Source organism: Mesoplodon densirostris, chromosome 10 (genome assembly GCF_025265405.1).
Source record: "Mesoplodon densirostris isolate mMesDen1 chromosome 10, mMesDen1 primary haplotype, whole genome shotgun sequence".
NCBI lineage: Eukaryota > Metazoa > Chordata > Mammalia > Artiodactyla > Ziphiidae > Mesoplodon > Mesoplodon densirostris.
This window is the reverse complement of record NC_082670.1, coordinates 105,889,639-105,912,586: the sequence shown is the minus strand read 5'-3', so window position 1 is coordinate 105,912,586 and position 22,948 is coordinate 105,889,639. Positions and strand designations below refer to the sequence as shown.

The window sequence follows — 22,948 nt, the reverse complement described above, 5'->3', positions numbered from 1 at the left end:
TTTAATGTTGTCCCAGAGGTCTCTTAGGCTGTCTTCATTTCTTTTCATTCTTTTTTCTTTATTCTGTTCCACAGCAGTGAATTCCACCATTCTGTCTTCCAGGTCACCTCTCCATTCTTCTGCCTCAGTTATTCTGCTATTGATTCCATCTAGTGTAGTTTTCATTTCAGTTATTGTATTGTTCATTTCTGTTTGTTCTTTAATTCTTCTAGGTCTTTGTTAAACATTTCTTGTATCTTCTCGATCTTTGCCTCCATTCTTTTTCTGAGGTCCTGGATCATCTTCGCTATCATTTTTCTGAATTCTTTTTCTGGAAGGTTGCCTATCTCCACTTCATTTATTTGTTTTTCTGGGATTTATCCTGTTCCTTCATCTGGTACATAACCCTCTGCCTTTTCATCTTGTCTATCTTTCTGTGAATGTGGTTTTTGTTCCACAGGCTGCAGGATTGTCGTTCTTCTTGCTTCTGCTATCTGCCCTCTTCTGCTTAATTTCTTTCTGTACCTAGAGAATTTCCATTGCTCTTTCAAGTATTCTGAAATAAGAATTGCCTTTTTCTCTTTTACTTTGCAGAAACAACTTTTTCTTTTACTGTGTTTTGGTAATTAGGCTTTTCTTTCTTGTGGTCCTAAAATGAGATGACAGACTTGGCCATTTAAAAAGTAAACTAGAAGGGAGAGGGAAGAAAGAAATAGGTGAGGGAAATTAAGAGGTACAGAGTTCCAGTTGCAAAACAAGTGAGTCATGGGTGTGAAATGTACAGCGTGGGGAGTATAGTTAATAACTGTGTAATATCTTTTTATGGTGATGTATTGTAACTAGATTTATTATGGTGATCATAAATGTATAGAAATATTGAATCACTATGTTGTGTAACAGGAACTAACATAGTGTTAAGGGTCAATTATACTTCAAAAAAAGACAAACAGGGACTTCTCTGGGTAACACCTGGTGTTACCCAGGTCCCCTGGGTAACACTGCACGCTCCCAATGCAGCAGGCCTGGGTTCCATCCCTGGTCGGAGAAGTAGATCCTGCATGCATGCTGTAACTAAGAAGTCCACATGTGGCAACTAAAGGATTCCACAGGCCACAACTAAGACCCGGTGCAGACCAAAAATAAATTAAAAAAAAAAACAAAAACAGACAAACAAGCTCATAAAAAAAGAGATCAGATTTGTTGTTACTAGAGGTGGGGGGATGGGGTGGGGCGAGGGGGGGATTGGATAAAGGCAGTCAAAAGGTACAAACTTCCAGTTACAAAATACCAGGGATGTAATGTACAACATGATAAATATAATTAACACTGCTCTGTGTTATATATGAAAGTTGTGAAGAGAATAAATCCTAAGGGTTCTCATCACAAGAAAAAAAATTTTTTTCTTCTAGTTCTTTAATTTTGTACCTATATAAGATGATGGATTTTTATTAAACTTATTGTAATAATCACTTCATGATGTATGTAAATCAAATTATTATGCATATTACGCATTATTTTTCAAATCCATGAACACTGTATATATTTACACGTTTGTGTTGTCCTCATTTTCTTTTATCAGTGTCTTAAGTTTCCTGGGCACAGGTCTTTACCTCCTTATTCCTAGGTATTTTATTCATTTTGATGCGATTGTAAATGGGATTATTTCCTTCATTTCTTTTCTGATAGTTTGTTGTTAGTGCATAGAAATGCAGCAGATTTCTGTATGTTAATTTTGTATCCTTCAACTTTCCTGAATGAATTGATGAGCTCTAGTAGTTTTTTAGTAGTGTCTTCAGGACTTTCTTTGTGTAATAACATGTCTTCTGCAAACGATGATAGTTTTACTTCTTCGTTTCCAATTCAGATTAGCCTTATGTTGTGTTTCTGCATTTCGAGTACAGCCTAACCTACTTGTTGACCTTTTGAGCTTAGAGTAAGGTCAGTTTAAGATATGAAGGATGGGGGCTTCCCTGGTGGCACGGTGGTTGAGAGTCCGCCTGCCGATGCAGGGGACACGGGTTCGTGCCCATGTCCGGGAGGATCCCACGTGCCACGGAGCGGCTGGGCCCGTGAGCCGTGGCTGCTGGGCCTGTGCGTCCGGAGCCTGTGCTCTGCGAAGGGAGAGGCCACAGCAGTGAGGGGCCCGCGTACCACAAAAAAAAAAAAAAAAAAGATATGAAGGATGGATTTTGAGAGGTAGCGTTGAAACAAAGGAAATGAGAAGGTTTTGATTTTGTTTTCAATTCATAGGTAGAATAAATTGGAGGGGGAAGAGACTCACATAGGTGAGGATAGTTGGAAGTATCATGTTGTAATCCTGGAATAAGGTGGAAAAAAGTATCAAAAAAAACTTTTCCTGCCCTATCATGTGAATAAACATCTGTAAAAACATTGTCTATTGATAAAGGATGTTCTCTCAAAACACTTGTTTTTTCAAAAGTACTTCAAGTTTCAAACTGAAACTTTAAAAAGTCAGTAGTATGTGGAAAATGATTATATTATGACAGTTTGCCAGTGAATAATGTTGAATAAAACTAGTATATAAATTTTGTATGTTTATGGTAAATAATGCCATGTGTATTGAATTTCTTATGTTCCCTGTATCTGTGAACCCAGAATTCTGTCTGTAGCAAATAGTGAAAATATGAAATATAGCTGTGGGCCCTTGTATCCTATTAGGAAGCAAATGAGAGATGAAGACTCTATAAAGTATATTTATTCATAATCTACGTTTAAAAATCGGTGATGCAAAAAGATCAGGTTAGGGCATCAGGGCACCCAGAAGAGTGGTGTATTCCATTTTGATCTGCATGTCCTACTCTGCCATTGACAAAGAACATGAGGGTCCATAAACTATGGTGTGTGGTAGCTCTGATCTCTGATATAAACTTCTAGGAGTGACTTCCAAATCTGTATCTTCAGGGTAGATTCCCCACTGGTTCTTGAAACTTAATGTCTTCCAAATTCATTGGCATTTTGCCACAATCTCTTTGCTTTTCTCTATACCTATACCTCCTGTAGATTTACTTATCTTGATTAATGGCTCATCATTCTCTTAGCCAAGTAGTCCAAAAAAACTTAGGGTTATATTTGATTTCTTCCTGTTGCTGGCCTTTATGTTGATCAACAAACATATATTTTACTTCTGAAATGTGTCTTCTTCATTGAGCCTTCAGGATATTCATTTGTTCACTCATTCATTCTTTTGTTTATTCTGACACATTTATTGAGCACCTCATATGTGCTAGGCAGTGTGCAAGGTACTAGGAATATAGTGATAAATAAGACAGATCGATTTCCTGCCCTTATAGAGCTTATAGTCCAAGCTTTCATCATTTCCCCTGTACCCTCTTTGAGTTTCTGTGATAGCCATTCTTATTTTTTCTTATGAGTATAATACATTCTTATTTTAAGAAATGCAAGAGTTATTGAAATGTATAAACACCACAAGGGGGAAACTCCCTATGTTTTCATCTACCAGAGATACCACTGATAAAAATTTGGTATCATTTCTCCAGATTAGAAAAAAAAATGTAGCCAAAACTTTCTAACGCATCTCTTTGCATTTGCTCCCTTTCTTGTCTGTATGTATTATAAATGCTACCAAAGATATCTTGTTAAAAAACAGAGTTGATTGTTACTTTGTTCAAAAACCCCTCAGTGTTTTTCTCTCATCCACAGAATGAAGTCTGAACACCTTAACGTAGTGATTACCACCCATTAGGTTTCTAACATCTAACTTTCTTGTTTCTCCAGAAACTTTCCCAGAAGTAGCCCTTCTTAGAAGTGTAAATAAAAGATCTCAAGTGTTCTGCATTAGTGTCCCCCATGTGACAAATAATACTCCGAATAGGGGAGACAGGTTGATATAAGTACACTAATAGTTTATTCAGTTTTCTTTTGTGTGCTTGCCCTCTCCCACTCACCTTGTTTACAGGAAAATAAAAAAAATTACAGGAGTATTCTTAAAAATTAAAGCAGAAAAGTGTAAAGAAGTTGAAACAATCTGAAATTCCATCTCACATGGATGATTACCATTAAAATTTTTGTAAATATTCTTCCATACATGTGTCTTTGAAAGTATATATACACATATAGATGTATGAATATGAAGTAATTTTACACAAATAGGATAATATTATAATGCTGTTTTTCTTTTGCCTCAGACATAGGTTTTGGAGATATTTGTGTCAATAAGGGACCAGTGTTCAAGATGGTATATTTCTTTTTTGGCCGCACTGCACAGCTTGGGGGATCTTAGTTCCCTGACCAGGGATTGAACCCCAGGCCCTTGGCAGTGAAAGGGCAGAATCCTAACCAGTGGACAGCCAGGCAATTCCCAAAATGGTATATTTCAAGAATGATGAGACGCCTGCTTGCTTGAGAGAGTAAGAAGCTGGTCTGACTTCCCTGACCTTCTAGATTAGAGTAGATGTTGCTCCTCTGGGCTTCCACAGCACCCTGGTTGTCCCACCATGGCCCTTACTGCATTCCGTTGTTTGTCTATCTACTTAAACCAAAGTCCCCCGTATCTGTCTCTTTGTATTCCTTGAGCCCAGAACAGTGCCTGACACCTATTGGACATCTCATTGTTTGCTGAATGGATGAATGACCGTATGAATGTCTTAGGTGAAGTAAGGTGGTTTGCCATGAAAAGAACTTGCCGCATGTATTCTTTAAAGCCATTTATCTCTGTTTGCTTTGGTTATTCATTTACCAAGTAACGTTTTGGTATTAATTCAGTTTACCAATTAATTACCAGGGATTTTACTGCTGAGAAAAGAAGGTACTGACTGTAACCTGGTTGACAGTTATAATTCTGATTATAAATTAAAATAATAGTGCTGTGGGACAGATGAGTATGAGACTTTGGATAATATGAACCATTTTTTCCCCAGAGTATAATTATTCCTTTAGATAAGGTGGTATCCAGGTTCTGTTTGAGCAGCGATATAGGTGTGGTGTGGTGAATAGAAGGCAGGATTCAACTTTTTTTTATATACATTTTTTTATTGTAGTAAAATATACAGAACATAAAATGTACTATCTAAATCATTTTTAAGTGTACAATTCATTGGTATTAAGTACGTTCACAATGTTGTGCAACCATCGTTATAACAGATATAATTTTGTATAATGTGCATAGCATGTATTTCAAACCCACAGTTATACAGATTTCTTAAGCAATGCAGACATTTGTATAAATTGTGTAAAACTCATAAATTAGGGCTTCCCTGGTGGTGCAGTGGTTGAGAGTCCGCCTGCCGATGCAGGGGACACGGGTTCGTGCCCCAGTCCGGGAAGATCCCACATGCCGCGGAACGGCTGGGCCCGTGAGCCATAGCCTCTGAGCCTGCATGTCCGGAGCCTGTGCTCTGCAACGGGAGGGGTCACGGCAGTGAGAGGCCCACGTACCAAAAAAAAAAAAAAAAAATCATAAATTAGGGGCAGTGTGCACATGCAATTATAGTCAGTCTGATGCCTTAATTATTCAGTTTTTTCACAACCTCCTCAGTTTTACTGTAAAGTTGTCTGTAGCTCAAAATTTTCTGTAATCTTTTCAGTAAAATTAGTAATATCACTTATAGAACATGAATTTCAGAACATGCTTTTCCACATTTATTCAACTGATAGGGTTTTTCTCATGATGAATTCTTTGCTGCGTCAGTAAAAGGCTAATTTTAAGTTTTCCCACATTTACAAAGCTCCCTTGTTTTTATGACTTCTTTGATGGAGAATGAGATGTGTCTTCCAGTTAAAAGATTTCGCACATGTGTTGCATTTATTTTGTTGCTCTGCTGTGAGTTGAGTAATGTTTAAGGAGATGTGATCTCTTGATGAAGGCTTTGCCACATTCAATGCACCCATGGGGTTTCTCACCTGTATGAATTCTCTGATGCATGATCAATACTGATGAGTGTGCAAAGGCTTTGCCACATTCTCTGCATCAGTATGGTTTCTCACCTGTATGGATTCTGGAGTGTTTATAAAGAGATGAACTGTACTTGAAGCTTTTCCCACACTCCCTACATTCAAATGAGTTCTTGGGTGTGTGCGATTTCACATGCTGAGTAAAGGAGGAGTTCCAGGTGAATGATTTCCCACATTGACCACATTCATAAGCCTTCTCTCCAGTGTGGAGTCTCTGATGGACCACGAGTTGTGCTTTATGTGTAAAAGCTTTCCCCCAATCACTGCACACAAAGGGTCACTCTCCACTATGAATTTTTTGATGAGCTGCAAGGTGTCCCTTACTGTTAAAGGCTTCCCAAAGTCACTGCGTTCAAAGGTTTTTTTTTTTCCCCTTGTATGCTTTTTTTCATGTCTAATGAGATGAGACTTCTTTTGGAAGGCTTTCCCACATTCGCTGCACCCAAAGGTTTTTTTCCTTCTGTGCTTTTTTTCATGTCTAATAAGACACAACTTGTTTTTGAAGGCTTTTCCACATTCCTTGTGTTCATAAGAGTTTTCTCTGATATAACTTTTATTATAACTAAGAAAGTATAAGTTAGATTGCAAACACTTTCCATTTGATTCACACTTGTGTTGTTTTTGTCTTGAAGAAATAAAATTTATACTCAGATTACAATTTTGGAGTATCTCATTGGTCAGTGTTTTCTTGAAGGTGAACATACCTTGGTTCAAAAAATTGTCTTTGCTTCCATCTCCTTCCTGTCCCTCTAGCTCATCATCAAGTAAGTAGATAACTTCCACTGAGATGAGGTTTCTAAAGTTCTCCAGCATCACATTCCAATACAGCCTCCTCTGAGCACATCCCAGCAAATGCCGCTCCTCCAGGGTGAAGTCCACGGCCACATCCTGGAATGTCACTGATCCCATCCTGTGGCCCTAGGTTGGCTTTTTGTAGATTTTAACCAGAGCCGCTGGAAACTGAAACAGGCAGGAATATGCAAGAGGGACCCTCAGGTTCAATTACACAGCCTTCAATTTTGCTTTCTTCACATGAACTGAGAAGCCGGTCTCTGCTCTCCACCTGTCCCTCAGGCCCTTCTGCCTCACCCGCCGCTCAGTACTGAAACACCCGGGATTCAATTTTGACTCTGCCACTTATTAGCTCTGAGATATTAGGCAAGTCCCTTAACCATTTTAAGATTTACTTTCTTTATTCATTAAGTGAATAACTGGCTGCTCAGATCTAGCCCAACTCTAAAACTCTGTGACTATGAAATAAGAGCCATACTTTACCTTGGTCCATTGAAGCCTAACCTGTATACACTTCTTACTATCTCACTCAAGACATGTAAATGGCCAAAAGTAAAGGCCAGGGAGTATAGTGCCTCAGACCCTTAGAAAAACTACAGAAAGAAGCAAGAGGTAGCACTGTGATAGTGTTTAGAGGAAGTACGAAGCTGAGAACTTCTTTTTCATTCTTTGCATTATTTCACAGCCAGGTCTAGATAAAAATAATTATCTTGTTTGTGAATAATAATATGTCGTTTGGGGATGGAGCGGATGTCGATTTGGTTCCTCAGTTTTCTAGCCTTATTCTGGGTAACTTGGTGAAGTAGGATTGATTATGTCCTCTTTCTTTCTCTGACTTTTTTTTTTACTCTCAGTAGAAGGATCTCGAGATTCAGTCTCATTGTCTGTGACACACATAGGTTAGATCAGTGATAGAAAAGAGTTGGGAGACTTGTTTTCCTTCTTCATTTTGAGTTAACAAAGCAAATTGCTTTACTTCTCCATGCTTGATTCTTTTTACTAATAGAATACGAAATCTGACTCTTCTTACATTATGTGCTTTGGGATAATGAGGTAATTCTTTGGAATCTTTTAAAAATTTTCATTTAAAAAAACTTGATGTACAATTTCTAGTAAATGCGTAAATCTAAGATGTATATATAGCTTAATGAATTTTTACATATGTGTGCTGCTGTATGTGTATAATTATAACTACCAGTCAGATCAAGGCGTAGAACATTTTCCTCCCCCTAGAATTCCTTTATGCCCCTTTCCAGTCAGTACCCTCTTTTTGAACACTTTGAGTGCTTTATTATTCATATTAAGAAGCCAGTGAAGGGGCTTCCCTGGTGGCGCAGTGGTTGAGAGTCTGCCTGCGGATGCAGGGGATACGGGTTCATGCCCTGGTCCGGGAAGATCCCACATGCCGCGGAGCGGCTAGGCCCGTGAGCCATGGCCGCTGAGCCTGCACATCCGGAGCCTGTGCTCCACAACGGGAGAGGCCACAACAGTGAGAGGCCTGTGTACCGCAAAAAAAAAAAAAAAAAAAAAGGAGCCAGTGAAGGCAAATCTTTTATGTTTCATCAGTAATTTGAATCTCGAAACCTGTAATAAAGTCTGATCTGTAGATCGTAAGGTCTTTAGCCTTTTAGAAATAGATAAGGTATAATTGTGTAAAAATGCTTTTCTAATAAAATTTTAATCCAGGCTTCAGAGGGAGTAGTTTTTTTTTTTAAGATTTTTTTTTTTTTGACGTGGACCATTTTTAAAGTCTTCGTTGAATTTGTTACAGTATTGCTTCTGTTTTATGTTTTGGGGTTTTGGCTGTGAGGCGTGTGGGATCTTAGTTTCCTGACCAGGGATTGAACCCACCACCCCTGCAGTGGAAGCGGGGAGTCGCAACCACTGAACTGCCAGGGAGGTTCCCAGAGGGAGTAGTTTTACAGTGATAAAGGGGCAGTGTTATTTACCAGCATTTTCTTTTCTGTGTAGACATTTTCCTGAAAATTTTGGGTTGTCTGAAAGTCAGTTTATTTGGAAAGTTGTAAGTAAGTGGGAAAAGGAAAGTTGTTTGGGCAGATGAATGAAAAAGTTGTTCAATGTCTGTGAGTTCCAGTCTTCCTTCTACCTGTGCCATTGTGTAACCCTGTGAACAAGGCCTAACCTTATTTTTTACATCTAATATTTTGTCATGAATTATTTTATGCACTGTTTTTAATGACTTTGAATTATTGAAACACCATTGAGAACTGTTTGCTTACCGTCAAAACAGGCAATTCCCCTAAGCAACCATATCTATGCACTCAGTCACTGAAATAGCATGGGGTTTTTAGGCCAAGGAAGCTATCCGAGAATTTTGTGAATAAGGCCGAGTATTGACTTTGCCAGAATTCATGGGGAAGTTGTCTTTCTTCTTGTTTTGTATTGTGGAAGAGGGTTTTTCATCCAAACATTGCCCCAATGTTTTTTCCTTTTCCTACTGAGGGTTTTTTTTTTTTTTTTATGTCTAGAGATTTAAACTTCTTTTTTAAAATTTTATTTAAAAAAATTTTTTATTTTATATCATGGTATAGTGGTTTACAGTGTTGTGTTTCAGGTGTACAGCAAGGAGATTCAGTTACACACACACACACACACACACACACACACACATACATACATCTATTCTTTTCCAGATTCTTTTCTTATATAGGTTATTCAGAGTATTGAGTAGAGTTCCCTGTGCTATACAGTAGGTCCTCGTTGATTGTTTTGTATATGATAACGTGTATATGTTAATCCCAACTCCTAATTTATCCCTCCCCACCTTCCTTTTCCCTTTAGTAATCATAAGTTTGTTTTCTAAGTCTGTGAATCTGTTTCTGTTTTGTAAATAAGTTCATTTGTATCATTTTTATTAGATTCCACATGTAAGTGATATCATTTGATATTCGTCTTTCTCTGTCTGACTTCACTTAGTATGATCATCTCTAGGTCCATCCACGTTGCTGCACATGGCATAATTTCATTCTTTTTATGGCTGAGTAATATTCCATTGTATATATATACATCTCTTTTAAAATAAAATTTATTTATTATTTATTTTTGGCTGCGTTGGGTCTTCGTTGCTGCGCTTGGGCTTTCTCTAGTTGTGGCGAGTGGGGACTGCTTTGTTGCAATGCGCGGGCTTCTCCTTGCCGTGGCTTCTCTTGTTGCAGAGCACAGGCTCTAGGTGCGCGGGCTTCAGTAGCTGTGTCTCGTGGGCTCTAGAGCACAGGCTCAGTTACTGTGGCGCACAGGCTTAGTTGCTACGCGGCATGTGGGATCTTCCCGGACCAGGGATCGAACCCGTGTCCCCTGCATTGGCAGGTGGATTCTTAACCACTGCACCACTAGGGAAGTCCCTGTACCACATCCTCTTTATCCATTCCTCTGTTGATGGACATTCAGGTTGCTTCCATGTCCTGGCTCTTGTAATTAGTGCTGCAGTGAACATTGGGGTGCATGTACCTTTTCGAATTATGGTTCTCTCCAGTTATATGCCCAGGAGTGGGATTGCTGGATCATATGGTAGCTCTATTTTTAGTTTTTTAAGGAACCTCCAATACTGTTCTCCATGGTGGCTGTACCAGTTTCCCACAACAGTGTAGGAGGGTTCCCTTTTCTCCAGACCCTCTCCAGCATTTACTGTTTGTAGATTTTTTGATGATGGCCACCTCTGACCAGTGTGAGGTGATACCTCATTGTAGGTTTTTTGGTTTTTTGGGTTTTTTTTTTTTGCGGTACGCGGGCCTCTCACTGTTGTGGCCTCTCCCGTTGCGGAGCACAGGCTCCGGACGCGCAGGCTCAGCGGCCATGGCTCACGGGCTCAGCCGCTCCGCGGCCTGTGGGATTTTCCTGGACCGGGACACGAACCCGTGTCCCCTGCATCAGCAGGCGGACTCTCAACCACTGCGCCACCAGGGAAGCCCCTCACTGTAGTTTTGATTTGTGTTTCCCCAATAATTAGTTATATTGAGCATCTTTCCGTGTGCTTTTTAGCCATCTGTATGTCTTCTTTGGAGAAATGTCTATTTAGATCTTCTGCCCATTTTTTGATTGGGCTGTTGTTTTTTTGATATTGAGCTGCATGAGCTGTTGTATATTTTGGAGATTAATCTTTTGTCAGTCTCATCTTTTGCAAATATTTTCTCCTATTCCGAGGGTTGTCTTTTTGTTTTGGGTATGGTTTCCTTTGCTGTGCAAAAGCTTTTAAGTTTAATTAGGTCCCACTTGTTTATTTTTGTTTTTAATTTTCATTACTCTAGGAGGTGAATCCAAAAAGATATTGCTGAGATTTATGTCAAAGGGTGTTCTGCCTATGTTTTCCTCTAAGAGTTTTATAGTATCCGGTCTTACATTTAGGACTTTAGTCCATTTTGAGTTTATTTTTGTGTATGGTGTTAATGTTCTAATTTCTTTCTTTTACATGTGGCCAGTTTTCCCACCACTTATTGAAGAAACTGTCTCTTCTCCCTTGTATATTCTTGCCTCCTTTGTCATAGATTAATTGACCATAGATACATGGGTAAACTTGTTTAAGTGTTGTTTTTTGGTAGACTTTTATTTTCAGTCATTTGTTTTGAGTTAAGTTGAGTAAGAGGTTCAGATTCCAAGACAAACTGGGGATTTATCTTTGCTTTGGGACTTGACAGCGAGTTGTTAAAAAAATAATAATTTTGTTTTGAAAATTGTAATCAAACTTAGATTTAGATTGCTTTATTTTAGAGTATTCAATGGAGTTTGATTTTTTGATGGTGTCCTCACGTAAATAGGAAGCCAGCAGAAGAAGGCCTGTGATGAATAAACTTCATTATCTCTGCTAAAGGGACCTTGTTAAAGGAAACTAGATGTAGTAAAGATCATGATGATGGGAGCTTGACATAGTATTGAACGTTTTGTGATTTCAGGCACCTGAACTTTGACATAGGCAATGTGGACCATGTTTGATGGTTCTTGAGCATGGTTCATGCATTTGATCATTCATGCAACATATTTTTATTGAACTAACCAGGCATTGGGGATATAATGTGGAGGAAACCCTGATGTGATACCATCCCCCATGGAACCTGTGGGCTGGTGGAGGAAATAAATATTAATATTAAATTAAATGTAAAATTATAACTGCAGCAGTGGTATAAGTGATATTAGTGAAATTTGACCAGGTTAGAAAATGCATCCTCAAGAAATGGTACTTCTGCTATGATTTGATGGAAGAGTAGGTATTGACTTGGCAAAGAGAGGAAGGATGGTTGTCCAGGCAGAAGGAACAGCAGGTGCAAAGGCCCTGTGGTAGAAGGGAAAATGGTGAAATGAGACTAGTGTGGCCTGAGAAGTGACAGCTAGAGGGAGAATGAAATGGTTTGAGGTGGAGAGATAGGCCTGCTCTTGCAGGTTTTTATTAAAGGTTTTGTTAAGTTTTTGCCTTTATTCTAAGAGGAACAAGGAACTGTTAGAGGGTTTTAAGCAAGAAAGGACAAAGTCGGACTTTTTTTTTTTTTTTTCTTTTTGGCTGTGCCACACGGCTTGCGGGATCTCAGTTCCCCGACCAGGGATTGAACCTGGAGCCACCACAGTGAAAGCCTGGAATCCTAATGACTAGGCAACTAGGGAACTCCCCAGACTTGCTTTTTGATGTGAGCATTTTTTACCTCAAGGCAGAGAATGGATTGAGGTGCACCAGAGTGGGGGCAGAGATACTGGTTAGGAACTTAGTCTAGTTCAGGTGAGAGATAGTGGTGACTTACTTAGACAAGAGTGGTGTTGGTGGAGAGGATAGAAAGGAATTAATTCAGGAATATTTAGGAGACGTGGTGATCATTTTGTAATGTATAGAAATATCGAATTACTGTGTTGTACACCAGGAACTTACATAGTGTAGGTCAACTATACTTCAACAAACAAACAAACTTATAGAAAAAAAGATCAGATTTGTGGTTACCAGAGGTGGGGGGAGGGGGAATTGGTTGAAGGTGGTGAAAAAGTACAAACAGAAGGAGGTGTCTTAGTGCAGGAGAGAACTCATTAAATTTAGATATACCCTCTTACTGTGTTTAGCTCGATAGTTTTGTTCTTAAGATGCAAATAAATACATATGTGAGAATTGCTTTTCCATACTGGTATGCTCATCAGTGCTTTCCCCATCCTGTAGGTTTTTTACACGTGTTGATGTGTACTGCAGGTTTTTTTTTTTTTTTTTTTTGAGGTACGCGGGCCTCTCACCATTGTGGCCTCTCCCGTTGTGGAGCACAGGCTCCGGATGCGCAGGCCCAGCGGCCATGGCTCACGGGCCTAGCCGCTCAGGGGCATGTGGGATCTTCCCAGACCGGGGCACGAACCCGTGTCCCCTGCATCGGCAGGCGGACTCTCAACCACTGCGCCACCAGGGAAGCCTGTACTGCAGTTTTAACCAAAGAGTAGGCATTGGATTATGTTTCCTGAATGAATGACTAGGTCAGCAATTTTAATGCTTTCCAGAAATAGTGTTCTCCTGCTCATGTTTCTCATGTTGGCAAATAATTAAGGCTGCGTTATTAATTGATATTTGCACTTAATTAATAATACTGTACTCTCCCTACCCAACAACCCCTTCCCCTTCCATAAGCCATGACCTGATTGCTTAGAAGCATGTTACCTAATGGAATCAACATAGAAAATTAAAAATAGCTATCTGCATGGTATTATTTAGCTTTGAGTTATTTTGTTCTCTACTTATGCTAGCTTGTTTATAATTTGATGAAAGCATATTTGAGTATTTTCTTATTCTTTTGATCATTAAAAAAACTAAAATATATTGAATTTTCATTGTTGTCTTTTTTTAAAATTTATTTTATTTTATTTATCTTTGGCTACGTTGGGTCTTTGTTGCTGAGCACAGGCTTTCTCTAGTTGGGTGAGCGGGGGCTACTCTTCATTGCGTTGCGTGGGCTTCTCATTGCGGTGGCTTCTCTTGTTGTGGAGCATGGGCTCTAGGTGCGCGGGCACAGTAGTTGTGATGCACGGGCTTATTTGCTCCGCGGCACGTAGGATCTTCCCAGACAAGGGCTCGAACCTATGTAGCCTGCATTGGCAGGCAGATTCTTAGCCACTGCGCCATTAGGAAAGTCCCCTCGTTGTTGTCTTTTATAACTAAGTTGCCTTCATTTCTGTTGAGCAGATACTTGTTCGAAGGGATTTAAATGACAAGCTTTTTCTGTTTACCCTGCTGGAAGTTTGATCCACTCAGCTGACAGCTTTATTTTTCTTTCCTCAAAAGCCAGAACTAGGCCTACAGGAAGGAAAAGAACGTATTCCGGAGCCAAAGGCTGGTGTTGCATAGGCCTGTGGGGGTGCATATTCAGAAGCTTTGCAGTTGGTTGGCCTGGATCTGTCAAAACAGGTTTGGTTGGTTCTGGCTGTGCCATGGTTTATTTATATGGTTTATTTATATGCTTCTGAGTAGTGATCTTGGGAATGAATGCATTATAAGTACAGTTTGGAAAGTTGTTGTATCGATTGCTGAGGGAGGGGAAAAAACCCACCCGAGAAACCCCACTGTTGAACAGGTCTTGGGTTCACTGGTTTAATTTTCTGTGAGTGTCGTCCAGTGATTAAACCTTTGCCTCATCTCAGCAGCAACTGCCAGTTTTTTGGATGCAAGTTAGTTCATGGAAGAGACTTTGTGTGATAGGAAGACAAAATGTGAAATTAAATATATCTTAGCTCTGGCCTAAGTAGATATTGTTAAACATGAGTGAGTTGGATATAAAATAAGCTTTATCTTCTGGTTTCAGGAAAGCATAGTGGAAAAAAATGTAGGATTCTTTTCTAATTTCTGTTGATCCAGCTAGGATATTACGTCTTGCATTTTTAAGGCATTCAAACATCTGTTTAGTTGAATTGTGGGAAAAGGATAGACAGAAGAACAGGACATTCTATGTTTGAACAGTGAGTGTTAAGTAGAAGAACATGAATTGATGAGGTAATTGTATCCTTCTACATTTTTGACTATCAGGATTTAGATTTGGTTACAGATTATGCAGTTTTATTTACAAAAGAAATGCAGACATTTCAGTAAAGTACTAACAGTTTTCAGATGAGACCTAATCTGAGTGTTAATTAGAAAAGAATTTACAATTTTGCATTAAATGTAATCCTTCTTAAATCTTACTATTAAATTTACTTTATTATCACGATGAGGTACATTTTTTTAAAAAATAATTTTTGTTGAATTTTTTATAGTTGGTTTACAATGTATTAGTTTCAAGTGTACAGCAAGGTGATTCAATTATATATATATATACATTTTTTTTTCTTTTTCAGATTCTTTTGCCATATAGGTCATTACAGAGTACTGAGTAGAGTTCCGTGTGCTACACAGTAGGTCCTTATTAGTTATCTGTTTTACATATAGTAGTACATATATCTCAATTCCAGTCTCCCAATTTATCCCTCTCCCCCTTACCCCTTGAACTATAAGTTTGTTTTCTACATCTGTAACTCTATTTCTGTTTTGCAGATAAGTTCATTTGTACCCTTTTTTTTAGATTCCACATATAAGTGATATCATATGATATTTATCTTTCTCTGAGTTCACTCAGTATGGCAATCTCTAGGTCCATCCATGTTGCTGCAAATGGCATTATTTCATTCTTTTTTTTATGCCCGAGTAATATTCCATTGTGTATTTATACCATGTCTTCTTTATCCATTCCTCTGTTGATGGACATTTAGGTTGCTTCCTTGTCTTGGCTATTGTAAATAGTGCTGCAGTGAACATTAGGGTGCGTGTATCTTTTCGAATTATGGTTTTCTCTGGATATATGCCCAGGAGTGGGATCGCTGGATCACATGGTAGCTCTATTTTTAGTTTTTTAAGGAACCTCCATACTGTTCTCCATGGTGGCTGTACCAATTTACGTTCCCACAGCAGTGTAGGAGGGTTCCCTTTTCTCTACACCCTCTCCAGCATTTACTGTTGGTAGATTTTTTGATGATGGCCATTCTGACCAGTGTGAGGTGATACCTCATTGTAGTTTTGATTTGTGTTTCCCTAATAATTAGTGATGTTGAGCATCTTTTCATGTGCTTTTTAGCCATCTGAGCATCTTCTTTGGAGAAATTTTTTGTTTTTTAATTTATTTATTTTTGGCTGCGTTGGGTCTTTGTTGCTGTGCGTCGGCTTCCTCTACTTGTGGCGAGCGGGGGCTACTCGTTGTTGTGGTGTGCGGGCTTCTCGCTGAGGTGGCTTCTCTTGTTGTGGAGCACGGGCTCTAGGCACACGGGCTTCAGTCGTTGTGGCTCACGGGCTCTAGAGCGCAGGTCAGTAGTTGTGGTGCACAGGCTTAGCTGCTCCACAGCATGTGGGATCTTCCCAGACCAGGGCTCAAACTCATGTCCCCTGCATTGGCAGGTAGATTCTTAACCACTGCGCCACCAGGGAAGCCCTGGCGAAATATTTATTTAGATCTTTTGCCCATTTTTTGATTGGGTTTTTTTGTTGTTGATATTGAGCTGCATGAGCCGTTTGTATATTTTGGAGATTGATCCCTTGTTGATCGCTTCGTTTGAAAATATTTTCTCCCATTCTGTGGGTTGTCTTTTCGTTTTGTTTATAGTTTCCTTTGCTGTGCAGAAGCTTTTAAGTTTAATCAGGTCCCGTTTGTCTACTTTTGTTTTAATTTTCATTACTCTAGGAGGTGGATCCAAAAAGATATTGCTGTAATTTATGTCAAAGAGTGTTTTCCTCTAAGAGTTTTATAGTATCCAGTCTTACATTTAGGTCTTTAATCCATTTTGAGTTTATTTTTGTGTATGGTGTTAAGGAGTGTTCTAATTTCATTTGTTTACATGTAGCTGTCCAGTTTTCCCAGCGCCACTTATTGAAGAGACTGTCTTTTCTCCATTGTATATTTTTGCCTCCTTTGTCATAGATTAGGTGACCATAGGTGCATGGGTTTATCTCTGGACTTTCTACCATGTTTCATTGATCTATATTTCTGTTTTTGTGCCAGTACCACACTGTTTTGATTTCTGTAGCTTTGTGGTATAGTCTGAAGTCAGGGAGCCTGATTCCTCCAGCTTTATTTTTCTTTCTCAAGAGTGCTTGGGGACGCAGACGTAGAGAATGGACTTGAGGACACAGAGGAGGAAGGGTAAGCTGGGACGAAGTGAGAGAGTGACATTGACATATATACACTACCAAATGTAAAATAGATAGCTAGTGGGAAGCAGCCACATAGCACAGGGAGATCAGCTTGGTGCTTTGTGACCACCTAGAGGGGTGGGATAGGGAGGGTGGAAGGGAGATGTAAGAGGGAGGGGATATGGAGATATATGTATACATATAGCTGGTTCACTTTGTTATACAGCAGAAACTAACACAACAGTGTAAAGCAATTATACTCCAATAAAGATGTTAAAATTAAAAAAAAAGGATTGCTTTGGCTATTTGTGGTCTTTTGTGTTTCCATAAAAATTGTAAAATTTTTTGTTCTAATTCTGTGAAAAATAGGGGTTGCATTGAATCTGTAGATTGCTTTGGGTAGTTTAGTAACTTTGACAGTATTGATTATTCCAATCTAAGAACATGGTATATCTCTCCGTCTCTTTGTGTCATCTTTGATTTCTTTCATCAGTGTCTTATAGTTTTCTGCATACAGGTCTTTTGTCTCCTTAGGTAGGTTTATTCCTGGGTATTTTATTCTTTTTGATGCTATGGTAAATGGGATTGTTTCCTTGATTTCTCTTTCTGATCTTTCGTTGTTAGTGTATAGGAATGCAAGAGATTTCTGTGTATTAATTTTGTATCCTGCAGCTTTACCAAATTCATTGTTGCACTCTAGTAGTTTTCTGGTAGCATCTATAGAATTTTCTATGTACAGTATCATGTCATCTGCAAATAGTGACAGTTTTACTTCTTTTCCAATTTGGATTCCTTTTATTATTTTTTTTCTTCTCTGATTACTGTGGTTAGGACTTCCAAAACTATGTTGAGTAAAAGTGGTGAGAGTGGACATCCTTGTCTTGTTCCTGATCTTAGAGGAAGTGCTTTCAGTTTTTCACTGTTGAGAAGGACATTTGCTGTGGGTTTGTCATATATGGCCTTTATTATGTTGAGGTAGGTTCCCTCTGTGCCCACTTTCTGGAGATTTTTATCATAAATGGGTGTTGATTTTGTCAAAAGCTTTTTCTGCATCTATTGAGATGATCATATGGTTTTTATTCTTCAGTTTGTCGAGGTGGTGTATCACACTGATTGATTTCCAGATATTGAAAAATCCTTGCATCCCTGGGATAAATCCCACTTGATCATGGTGTATGATCCTTTTAATGTGTTGTTGGATTCAGTTTGCTAGTATTCTGTTGAGGATTTTTGTGTCTATGTTTATCAGTGATATTGGCCTGTAATTTCCTTTTTTTGTGATATTTTTGTTTGGTTTTGGTATCAGGGTGATGGTGGCCTCGTAGAATGAGCTTGGGAGTGTTCCTTCCTCTGAGATTTTTTGAAAGAGTTTCAGAAGGGTAGGTGTTAACTCTTCTCTAAATGTTTGATCACATATGCCTGTGAAGCCATCTGGTCCCAGACTTTTGTTTGTTGGAAGAGTTTAATCACAGTTTCAGTTTCAGTACTTGTAATTGGTCTGTTCATATTTTCTACTTCTTCCTGGTTCAGTCTTGGAAGGTTGTGCCTTTCTAAGAATTTGTCCATTTCTTCTCAGTTGTCCATTTTATTGGTGTATAGTTGCTTGTAGTAGTCTCTTATGATCCTTTGTATTTCTGTGGTGTCCATTGTAACTTCTCCTTTTTCATTTCTAATTTTATTGACTTGAGTCCTCTCCCTTTTTTTCTGGATGAGTCTGGATAAAGGTTTATCAATGTTGTTTATCTTCTCAGAGAACCAGCTTTTAGTTTCACTGATCTTTGCTATTGTTTTCTTCATCTCTATTTCATTTATTTCTGCTCTGATCTTCATGATTTCTTTCCTTCTACTAACTTAGGGGTTTTTGTGTGTGTGTGTTTACACATTTAGTTTTATTGTAACAAAGCAACTTGTACACTTTCAACGTTTAAGACTGAGCAATCATCTTTCCTTTCCAATGAAACAAAAAGAAAAATTTTTAAATAAACAGGAACAAAATTACAATAGAGAATGTCAATTGCAAATAAGATCCTACAGGTTCTGCTGATTCTCCCATTGAGTGGCAGGGCTCAAGTCATCATTAGGAGAGAATTTTATTTTAAAAGTGCCATCTTAAACTGCAGGGATGTCCGTTAAACATCACAATTAAACATGCCAGAGGAGAAGCCATGTTGTCAAAATGCCCACTTAACCCACCCAAACATCTCAAACCCATTCTTTGCTGACCTTCTATAACCCCATTTTTTAAAGTTTTTTTTTTCTTCTTTTAAACAAGAGAAAGTAGACAGATACATGTTGGTAAATGCTAACTGTCCATATTCACATAGAGACACAGTGCAATCTCTGAGCCCAATATACAGAGAAAGGAGGAAAAAAGCTAGAATTCTATGCACTACTACACAGGGGCCTAGCACCCTCCAGCTTCCAGCAGAGCTAAGGGAGCAGAAGGTTTTTCTTTTTTCCCATAGAGCATGGTGGTGTTGATTCCATAAAGTTTTTGTTGAGACAAGAAGGGATAAAAATGAATTTGGAACAGAAAGGGGTAGAGATTCTTTTCCCACTGAATTCTGCTTAAGGTATTTCCCCCCAAAATAAGTTGTGAGCCATGGTATAAAGGAGAAAAGAGACCTCAAAAACAGGGCGACTGAGCACAAGAGGAGGAGGAGAAAAAAAAGACTGCAATTTCTCCCAGGGACTGGAGAAAATTAAAAAAGGAAGGTTGGACTCCATCAGTGTTCCATTAGTCATCTTCTCCTTCATCTTCCTTCATCCTCATCCCCTTCTTCATCAATATCTTCCAATCTGTCTTCCTCTTCATCATCATCGTCACCTTCTTCTCCTTCCCTTTCCTCATCATCCATGTCAGGAACCAAGTAGTAACTTTAATGGATTTGGCCAAATATCATCTTTGATGACCTCTCCTAGCTCATCTGCACCTGCATCAGAATGATCAGTAAACCAGGTGAAGAAGCTTTCTGGTTCCTTATGCTGTCTCATCCTGCTGGCCTTATTCTGCGTTTGACTTGAACGTTTTGTCACATCCCTTCTGGATTTCCATTTGATTTCAGTGGACTTTGAAGACAGATCACCACTCTCATTCCGATGAAGTTCTTTGGAGAGAACTTTATTTTCGAAGTAAGGGTTTTCATCAAAATAAGAATCTATTCTGTAACCTGATTTAATATCTCCAAATTCTGTCACTTCAACTCTTGTCAAATAATGCAGCGCCTCTTCATCCTCCTCCCCAAGCAGTGCAGACACTTGTGGATGGTTAACAGATGTTGTTACCCAAAAATGTGGGGTTTTGGCGATCAATTCTGACCTCTTCTGAAGAAATGGTTGGCAGAGTTTGTTATATTTCTGTTGTACTTTCAAAATCTCCTCACTGGCTTGTTCGTTAAGTCTGTCTGTTTTCATTTTGTACTTCATCAGTATGTTCAATTGCTTCTTGCTATTCTTTTTCTTCCTTCGGCAAGTTCGGAGAAGCAGATGTTTCCTCTGGCCTGGAGGCAGGAGTCAGTCTCGGTTTCTTCGGTTTCTTTGCTTGGGCTGGAAGTGAAAACTGGTGTTTGGGGGCCATGCTGGGAGAAAAGCCAAGAATCCATCCAAGGAAAGAGGCTCGTACCAGGAGCTCTGAGAACTTTAACTGTGGGTTTTGTGTGTTCTTCTTTCTCTAGTTGCTTTAGGTGTAAGGCTAGGTTGGAGGTACGTGTTTAATAATAGTTAAAAAAAAAAAAATAGCAGCTAACACTTACTGAGGATTTGCTTACTTCTTGCCAGGCACTATATAAAGTACTTTCCATGCATGCGTTGTCTCATTTACTCTTTACAGTAACCCTATGAGATGGGAAATATTTTTATCCATACTTTAGAGATCAAATTAAGTAATTTGCTCAAGGACCCACAGTTAGTAGGCAAGTGAGCCATAATAGCATGTACTGCATGTTTTAAAATTTTACTTCATTTAAGAAATACTGAAAGGTTTTGTATGAAAGTCTGATTTCAGTAGACCATTTTGTTTCAGCTTTGAGGAATTTATATCTTTAGGATTGTTGAGAATCATACAAAGTAAATTATTTAGAGCTACAGAAAATGGTTTGTCATATATAGTAATATTTCATTTGTTTAATATTGAAAGGAGATAAAGAGTTATAAATGTTTCCAGATTGGTAAAGTTTACCTCTGTTGAAGAAATGTAGCTTTCAAAGAAATTAACCATTTTACAATAGTAATTTTTCTGAAATGTGTGTTCCTTTTTGGCCTTGTAAGAAAAAAATGTTCACCCTCTTAAGGACAGTTTTCTGTGTATGATGAATCTGTTCTTTTTTTTTTTTTTTAATTTTTTGGCTGCACCCCATGGCATGTGGGGTCTTAGTTCCCCAACCAGGATCGAACCTGGGCCCCCTGCATTGGTGGCGCAGAATCTTAACCACTGGACTGCCAGAGAAGTCCCTAATGAATCTGTTCTTGATAACTCAGGGCTTTTGTTAGGACCATCAGTTAATTTATTTCACTGTAATGCACTACTTTTTTTCTTTTCCCTTGCTCTAAGTTCTCTTATTGTTTGTGCACACTGCTTCTTACAATTCTTTTATTTAAATAAACGTAAGAATTAATATGTAAGTCAAGAATTAGATTGGCCTCACCTATAAAGAAGCGTGCAGCTCACCAGAGTCTGGGGGGAAAAAAAAAGATAGTATTCTTATAGCTACCATTAATTGGGTACTTCCAAATTTGGCAGAGATGATTTTCATATATTATTTCTTTTAATTCTTACAACTGCCATATGAGTTAGATGTTATTATAGAAAATAAGACTGAGGCTTAGAAAGCCAAGACTCCCTTTGCTACCAATTATTGAAACTGACAATCAAATATAGGACTGATTGGTTCTAAGGCCTAAGATTCTTATCTACTATTTCATACTCCTTGCATTTGTTTCCTGATTGTTTCACAGTTCTTGGCTCAAGTGTTGAGTATGTAGGTGTTCAAAACTGATGTTTGTTTCTTTATCACTTTATTAAAAATTTTTAATTTTAATGAAGTATAATTAACATGCAATAAGTTGCACATAAAGTTTTTAACTTAGTGAGTTTTGACATAAGTATACACTTTTGAAACCATCACCATAATCAAGATAAATATTTTCATCACCTCCCAAAGTTCCCCCTTGTCCCTTGTAATCCATCTTTCCCTCCAATTCCATCCACAGGCAACCCCTGTAGGTTAATTTTATATGCATACATACGTATATATGTATATTGTATATAATATTTTATATAAATGAAATCATAAAGCTTATATTTTTGCTTGGCTTCTTTTACTCAGCGTAATGCTTTTGAAGTTCATTGATGTTATTGCATGTATTGATCTTTTTTTTTTTTAGTTTTTATTGCTGAGCAGTGTTCTATCGTATGGATTGTTATCCATCTAGTTTGGGGGCTATTATAAATAAATCTGCTGTAAACGTCTATGTACAAGTCTTTGGATGTATGTTTTCATTTCTCTTGGGTAAAAATCTGGAATGGAATGGATAGGTCATATGGAGGGTGTTTGTTAAATTTTTTAAGAAAGTGCTGTTAGCTTCCTATTACTGTAACAAATTACCACAAACTTAATGTCTTAAAACAACACATGTTTATTGTCTTACATTCCTGGGGGCCAGAAGTCTGAAATGGATCTCACTAGGCTAAAATCAAGATGTTGGCAAGGCTGTATTTTTTCTGGAGGTTCTAGGGGAGAATCCTATTTTCTTGCCTCTTTCCGGCTTCTAGAGGCTGATTATACTCCTTGGTTCATGACCCCCTTTCATCTTCAAAATATAATCATACCGACCTCTCTTTCTGTGTCCCATCACCTCTGACTCTGACTCTCTTGCCTCCCTCTTTCACTTATAAGGACCTATGTGATTACATTGAGCCCACCTGGATAATGCAGGATAACCTCCCAGTGTCAAAATCTTTGATTCCATCACATCTGCACAGTCTCTCTTGTCAGGTAAGGCAACACATTCACAGGATAGAAACATCTTTGGGGGGCCGTTCTGTCTGCCATACTGCCATACGTTTTCCAAAGAGGTTATACCATTTAGTATTAGCACTAGCTGCAGTTGCTCCACATCCTCTCTGAT

The 22,948-nt window shown here is 38.5% G+C and overlaps 1 protein-coding gene and 1 pseudogene across 1 annotated transcript in view; one reads left to right on the top strand and one right to left on the bottom strand.

Annotated features, from left to right (window-relative positions):
• TMCC1 (transmembrane and coiled-coil domain family 1) overlaps nt 1–22,948 on the top strand; it is a 221,775-nt gene that overhangs the window by 23,318 nt on the left and 175,509 nt on the right. The gene's annotated exons all lie outside the window — the stretch shown is intronic.
• Nucleotides 19,576–20,399, bottom strand: LOC132497982 (protein SET-like; annotated as a pseudogene).